Genomic DNA, 8507 nt, shown 5'->3' on the forward strand with positions numbered 1-8507 from the left:
GAAAACATATTATACCCTGTCCTATAGAATTTAGATCTAGTCCTTCCCACAGGGAACGTCTTTTCTTTCTTCATACTATGGAATTTACTACAAGTTATTTATTTCTAATTAAAAAACAAGTTTGTTGTTTGTTGGGGTTTTCTTTAAAGAAGAAAACGTATTTATATTCAATTTAGTGTGTGTGTGTGGGGGGGGGGGGGTTAATTTATGACTGGATTGGGCAGGAGGCTTATGGGGGTAATGTATTTGTGGGCAGATAGGCCTAATTGGAAGACAGTGGTAAAATGTCCAATTAGCTCAGTCCTGCAGAATTCGAAACATGTGCTGGTGCGTTTCGTCCACTTGATATACCGGCCTCGGTGGCGTCGTGGTTAGGCCATCGGTCTACAGGATGGTAGGTGCTGGGTTCGGATCCCAGTCGAGGCATGGGGTTTTTAATCTAGATATCGACTCCAAACCCTGAGTGAGTGCTCCGCAAGGCTCAATGGGTAGGTGTAAACCACTTGCACTGACCAGTGATCCATAACTGGTTCAACAAAGGCCATGGTTGTGCTATCCTGCCTGTGGGAAGCGCAAATAAAATATCCCTTGCTGTCTGTCATAAAAGAGTAGCCTATGTGGCGACAGCGGGTTTCCTCTAAAAAAAACCAGTGTCAGAATGACCATATGTTTGACGTCCAATAGCTGATGATAAAATAAAAAAAACATCAATGTGCTCTAGTGGCGTCGTTAAATAAAATAAACTTAATGTTCGTCCACTTGATGATTCTGAGTCGGGGATCGTGTCAAATGTGAACGTTGAAGGGGTCATATCAAGTTGTGTGTCACCAGTTGAAGTTGTCGTTGGCTTGTGTGTTTTTGGTATGCTACACATGGTAATGTTTCGCTGATTTTTCTTTTTTGGCTGGTAGAAGCGTTTATAGCTTCTGGCGGAACTTTCATGTTTGTGTCCACTCATGAACATTATGTGTCGCAATTCAAACCCTGCGTCGTTCATTGCTTGGATGCATGTTGCTCGAAGAGAGTGTGCCGTGTATAATTTACCACAACCGGAATTTCGACAAACATCTTGAACGAATCGGAACAAATGGATATGATTTTACAGGATTTGATGTAAACCAAACCTCTTCCGTTTCCGGTGAAAAAATGCATCAATGAATGAATGAAGAATGAATGAATGAACGCCACCAGCACGGAAAAATACATCGGCTATTGGGCGTCAAACTATGGTAAATCCGGTGAAAGAAGCCCATTTTTGTTAGTTATTAAAACTTGTCATCAGGCGCTTCCTCGTTTTCGATGTCCCCTTGGCGAGTTTTCTGTTTCGTTTCATGAACGATAGTTACGCAGGCCCTCTTCCATTTTGTTTTTATCAACAAAAATGTAAATGAGTGAGGAGTTAGTAACTGTTGTTTCTTCTCATTTTGGCCTGTTCAAGTCTTAAATTTGTTCGGTCCTTCGAGATTTGAACACAGAAAAATCCAGCGCTATTCAGCCAGTCGGATTGCCGTAAAGTGTATAGACTCAAAGAAAATTAATTTAATCATTTATTATTAATAATGTTTTGATCACAGTAAATTCAGCAACTTAGAGACTTTCAAAATGGACCTAAATGCTCACAAGACTGGGCATCTGTGATGGCAGTACTCATGCCGGGTGCCATCGGTGGGGCAGAACATGCTCAACTTTCGCGGACACCTGGTGTCATCACTGTTATGAAGTGGTTCATGAGTGCATGTCATCACAGCTATATGTCTATTAATTAGCTCTGTCCTGTGCTAGTTTTCATTCAGTAAACTGGTCTTGGAGTAGCAGTCCTCTTTGAGGTGAATGAATGAATGAATGAATGTTTAACGACACCCCAGCACGAAAAATACATCGGCTATTGGGTGTCAAACTATGGTAATGCAAATAAATAAAGTGATGATCAACATCAATATAAAAATTCAAGACAAACAAAAACAGTGTAAAGAACTGCAAAAACACAAATATCACAGAATTTTACGGATACTGAATTTTACTCAAAACTTCAATTTTGTGCTGTATTGGCCATTCTCAAAGAGAATGTTACACCCCTGCACCACGGTGAGGTTACAGACACGCAGGGGTCTTTGAAGTGATGCAAGAAGATGTATTGTCCTGTAAAGGATCGCCTCAAGAGTGGCTGTCTTCCTACAGACGAGGTACTAGATAAAGATCCATGTAGTAACCACAGCCAAATGTCCAATCGACTCTGCACTGTGTAGAGATACAGCCTTGATCGCCAGAGGCTAGGTCCGGGACAGAATGGGGGGGGGGGGGGGGGGGGGGGTAATGAGTGGACTATGTTTTATGAAACACACAGCTGTTATACTTGTGACCTCTCTTGCCGGGGTCATGTAGTCGATTAGCCAGTGACCAATCACCAGTACGGGGACGTGATCGCAGTATTGACCAACACCAGCCTGCACACAGTGACTGTATGTAAAACCGCCACATGGTTTCCTTATCAAGCAATCAACAACGCGAAACATAGAATCGTGCTTCATCTCCGGCTCTGGTTAGCGAGTAATAAATCGACTCACTAATTACTGACCCTGTTCATTTCTAATTCGCTTTTGTCAATATTGTGCACGTATATTGCAGCAGTGGTTGAAATACTGCCGACCCGACAGGTTTTTATCGGTCAACGTCACCACGGGCCGGGAAATCGTTCCTGCCTGCCGTCCCGTAGTACAGGCCAATTATTTGGCGTTTTTAGTGAGCTCCGTGGTCTAGTGGATAAGCTTATGGACCATCAAGCTGACGACAGTGGTTCAAATACCGTTAAAGCTGGCTCACACTTTCATTCATCTTTCGTATCTATCACTCTCTGCCTATCATTCTCATTATGTTAAGATAAAAACTTTCCAATTTCTCTCACGATTTCAATCTGTTTTGACTTCTGAGCTGTCCACACCATCGCCTACCTGTTTAAACTTCCCCCACACGGGTGCAGTCTCTGTGTACTTCCCTGCACCCACCTGGCATCCTCGTCCTCTGCCGCTAATAAAGCTGGTCTGACCCACAGCACCAACTAACGACCGCCGGTAGTAGGGGAACATAGTAGGTGGTTACAAGCGCCTCTTAACAATACCAGAAGTAACTACTGAACCATCTCCGAAATGGTTAAACTAAGCCCACAGCTAAAAGCTGAAGGGAAATGGCAGGTGTGTGGCACGGACAGCCACAAGACACAAGTACATGTTGCGGTTGGACAGACAAGGACTGGGGTGTGGAGGTGGACAGTGAAGGAAGTTGAAAGATAGGAGTTGCCAGATCGGGAAGAAATGAGATGGAAATCAAAGGGGCAGTGGGATAACAAATATATAATATATAATAATATATATATATATTATCTGAGTTGTAAGTTCATTAAAATATAAAAATATATTTTCTAACTCTTTTTTTTCCAAAATGGCCGCCAGTCCATCGTGAAAACTTAATATCTTCAAAACAGCATATCTTCAAAACAGCAGTATATATATAATCTTTTTTATAAAACTGCCGTACCGTTGATCAAGAAGTGTTGTATCGATCAAGTAGAATTTTTAGACTGCCGGCCCAAATTTGTAGAAATTTCAGCCATTTTCGACCCTTGATATAATACATGTATATATATATATATATATATATATATATATATATATATATATATATATCAAAAACAAAATTGGGCCTAGGACAGAACCTTGGAATACAAATTTCAATGTCGCATGAGGTCGACGACCGAAGAATGAATTGACCTTTAGCTTGTGTAAACCACCAGACCTATAATCTCCTGATAAGCCGGTAATACGGTCAACGTCCATTAACAATACGGAAACGGCCATTAACAATTTACGGAATCCAGATGATTTACAAATATTTAGTAATTGTCACTCAAAACAACAGGGATTTTCCGTCAAAATCTTCAGGTGCATGCCGATTTATATACAACCAATTAAATAAAACCAACGTTAAACTTTGCATATAACGTTAACACCTAGGCGACTCCTCCCCCCACCCCTTATAATACACATGACGCTCTAGATAAAGTTTGATTTGTTAACTACACCACTAGAGCACATTGATATAGTAATCATAGGCTATTGGATGTCAAACATTTTGGTATTTTTGTACTTGTAATCTTCAGAAAAAAAAGAAAGAAATGTTTTATTTAACGACGCACTCAACGCATTTTATTTACGGTTATGTGGCGTCAGACATATGGTTTAGGACCACACAGATATTGAGAAAGGAAACCCGCTGTCGCCACTTCATGGGCTACTCTTTTCGATTAGCAGCAAGGGATCTTTTATATGCACCATCCCACAGACAGGATAGTACATACCACGGCCTTTGTTTCACCAGTTGTGGAGCACTGGCTGGAATAGAAAATAGCTCAATGGGTCCACAGACGGGGATCTATCCTGGACCAACTGCGCATCAAGCGAAAGCTTTACCACTGGGCTACGTCCCGCCCCCTTTGTAATCTTCAGAGAAAACCCGCTACATTTTTTCATTAGCCGCAAGGGATCTTTTATATGTATTTTTTTTACAGACAGGACAGCACATACCACGACCTTTGATACGCAAATGAGGTGGTGGTTCCATCCTATGACACAAACATCAGATGAGCGCTCTACCGACTGAGCTAGCTCGTCATCATTAAATATTGTTTTCTCGGGAAGGAAGGAAATGTTTTATTTAATGATGATTCAACACATTTTATTTACGGTTATATGGCGTCAGACATATGGTTACGGCCTTTATCTCAGTTACCGCGACGTAAACCTAACTTGACTAATACTACTGAAGGTTTTCCATTAGTATGTTTTGTGTGGTGTTTTAGATATGAAACCACACTTAAATTCTTCGATATAAAATAGGCACGGGACGGTAAACAAAAATTTTGTTTAACGAAACCACTGGAGCACATTAATTAATCAATCATCGGCTAATTGATGTCAAACATTTGGTCATTCTGACTCGTAGTCACTCATCACCTGAGGAAACACGCAAAATTTTTCCATTAGCAGCAAGGGATATTTTATATGCACTTTCCCACAGACGGAACAGCACATACCACGGCGTTTGACCAGTTGTGATGTACTGGTTGGAACGAGAAAACACCCAGTCAGTTGAATGGACCCACCAAGTTGGTTCAGTCCCGCGACGTAAGTACCTCAGGCGAGTTAAATTCCACCCCGGGACGGGACGTAGTCCAGTGGTAAAGCGCTCCCCTGGTGTGCGGTCATTAGGCTATGTCTCGTTCCAGACAGTGCACACGACTGGTATATCGAAGGCCATGATAATGAATTGTTTTAGCGGGTTTCCTCACTAACAATTACCAAATGTTTAACATCCAATAGCTGACGACAAATAGATCAATATGCTCTAGTGGTGTCGTTAAACAAAACAAACTTTAACTTTCAACTCGATATGAAACGGGCATTTCATTACCAATATATATATATATATATATATATATATATATATATATATAGATATATATATATATATATAAAATATATATATGAAAGAGTTCGACTCATATCCCTCTATATCAAAGACTCTAAAAAATTAACCCTAGCCCTAAAACTACCCTAACCATAGAAAGAGGGATACGGGTCGAACTCATCCCGAATTTTGCTTGTATAATGCAGGAAATTGCATTTCATGAGTCTGGACATCTAGTTTTCAAAATTTTACTGGGAAGTATACCCCCGAACCCCTTAGAAACTTTGCTTTGCACACTCGATCTCAGTCAGCACCCACCCACACCCACACTCCCCCCCCCCCCCCCCCCACCCCATACACACACACCTTAATATCTACTTGCTTCGGCCGTGCCTATTATTAAACTTCTACACAAACAAACTACCCAGGAAATAGTGTATGCAGTCGACATAAATTCAGTGGCGTTCGAAGGTGACAAAAAGTGGGGGCCACACCTTTATATTTACACACTTTTACACTATAATAAAGCAAAATATCTGAAAAGTGGCAGGCACATGCCCCCTTGCACACACCCCCCCCCCCCCCACACACACACACACACCCCGCACCCCCGCTTCCTAAGTCAGTGATAATTCTACTATGCTTACCCGTCCTGCGTCACACAAAGCTGCAGATCTGTGTCGTATCACTCGGCATGCAGTAGATCTGACTGTGCGACGCGCGGTCACGCTCTGGTGATTAAAGCAATGTCTAGGTCAAGGCGACACGGTAGAATTACACCGACAACTACCACCAGCAACTTAGGTCGTTAGGAGTCCACCTGTGAAAGACACATTCGTTGTTTCGAACCGGACTACGTGTTCGGACCACATATCAGTATGTTTAAATTGACAAAGCCTGTTATTGTTTTACACGTGTACGGTAATTTCTAGCCCGAGTACTCTGCCGTTCTAGAATTTAGTAGAGAGATTCTAACCGTACAAATGTCCGTCTAGCTCTCGAACGGCAGAAGGAAGAAATAGATTTTTTAAATATTTAACGACGCACTCAACACATTTTATTTTCGGTTATATGGCGTCAGACATATGGTTAAGGACCACACAGATGTTGAGAGAGAAACCCGCTGTCGCCACTTCATGGGCTACTTTTTCCGATTAGCAGTAAGGGAACTTTTATATGCATCATCCCACAGGCAGGATAGTACATACCACGGCCTTTGATATACTAGTCGTGGTGCACTGGCTGGAGCGAGAATTAGACACCACTAGAGCACACTGATTTAGTCATCATCGGCTATTGGATGTCAAACATTGGGTAATTCTGACATATAGTCTTAGAGAGGAATTAATGAATGAATGAATGAATGTTTAACGACACCCCAGCACGAAAAACACATCGGCTATTGGGTGTCAAACCATGGTAATGCAAATAAATAAAGCGATGATCAACATCAATATAAAAATTCAAGACCTAAACAAAAACAGTGTAAAGAACTGTGCAAAAACACAAATATCACAGAATTTTACGGATACTGAATTTACTCAAAACATCAATTTTGTGCTGTATTGGCCATTCTCAAAGAGAATGTTACACCCCTGCACCACGGTGAGGTTACAGCACGCGCAGGGGTTCTCAAAGAGAATGTTACACCCCTGCACCACGGTGAGGTTACAGCACGCGCAGGGGTTCTCAAAGAGAATGTTACACCCCTGCACCACGGTGAGGTTACAGCACACGCAGGGGTCTTAGAGAGGAAACCCGATACAATTTTGTTCCATTAGTAGCAAGGGATCTTTTATATGCACCATCCCACGGACATAATAGCACATAGCACGGACTTTGATGTATCAATTGTGGTGCACTGGTTGGACCGAGAAATAGCCCAACGGGTCCACCGATGGGGATCGACCCCAAACCGACCGCGCATCAAACGAGCGCTTTACCACTGGGCTACATCCTGCCCCTTGACTGTCACAGTCCGCCGTGTAGCCCAGTAACCCCGCCACATGTATGTAGGCCACAGATCACGATTATTTACAGTCCGCCGTGTAGCCCAGTAACCCCGCCACATGTATGTAGGCCACAGATCACGATTATTTACAGTCCGCCGTGTAGCCCAGTAACCCCGCCACATGTATGTAGGCCACAGATCACGATTATTTACAGTCCGCCGTGTAGCCCAGTAACCCCGCCACATGTATGTAGGCCACAGATCACGATTATTTACAGTCCGCCGTGTAGCCCAGTAACCCCGCCACATGTATGTAGGCCACAGATCACGATTATTTACAGTCCGCCGTGTAGCCCAGTAACCCCGCCACATGTATGTAGGCCACAGATCACGATTATTTACAGTCCGCCGTGTAGCCCAGTAACACCGCCACATGTATGTAGGCCACAGATCACGATTATTTACAGTCCGCCGTGTAGCCCAGTAACACCGTCACATGTATGTAGGCCACAGATCACGATTATTTACAGTCCGCCGTGTAGCCCAGTAACACCGTCACATGTATGTAGGCCACAGATCACGATTATTTACAGTCCGCCGTGTAGCCCAGTAACCCCGTCACATGTATGTAGGCCACAGATCACGATTATTTACAGTCCGCCGTGTAGCCCAGTAACACCGTCACATGTATGTAGGCCACAGATCACGATTATTTACAGTCCGCCGTGTAGCCCAGTAACCCCGTCACATGTATGTAGGCCACAGATCACGATTATTTACAGTCCGCCGTGTAGCCCAGTAACACCGTCACATGTATGTAGGCCACAGAACACGATTATTTACAGTCCGCCGTGTAGCCCAGTAACACCGTCACATGTATGTAGGCCACAGATCACGATTATTTACAGTCCGCCGTGTAGCCCAGTAACACCGTCACATGTATGTAGGCCACAGATCACGATTATTTACAGTCCGCCGTGTAGCCCAGTAACCCCGCCACATGTATGTAGGCCACAGATCACGATTATTTACAGTCCGCCGTGTACACCAGTAACCCCGGCACAGATCACGATTATTTACAGTCCGCCGTGTAGCC

The 8507-nt window shown here is 43.2% G+C and overlaps 1 protein-coding gene across 2 annotated transcripts in view; it reads right to left on the reverse strand.

Moving 5' to 3' along the window:
• LOC121390619 (urease accessory protein UreG-like) overlaps positions 1-6435 on the reverse strand; it is a 28756-nt gene extending 22321 nt beyond the window's left edge. For both annotated transcript variants that reach the window (XM_041522480.1, XM_041522481.1), the window contains exon 1: positions 6108-6435. The gene's annotated coding sequence lies outside the window, so the exon portion shown is untranslated. The remainder of the gene's footprint in view (positions 1-6107) is intronic.
• Positions 6436-8507: the final 2072 nt, after the last annotated feature.

The sequence above is a fragment of the Gigantopelta aegis genome, chromosome 15 (assembly GCF_016097555.1).
Source record: "Gigantopelta aegis isolate Gae_Host chromosome 15, Gae_host_genome, whole genome shotgun sequence".
Classification (NCBI taxonomy): domain Eukaryota; kingdom Metazoa; phylum Mollusca; class Gastropoda; order Neomphalida; family Peltospiridae; genus Gigantopelta; species Gigantopelta aegis.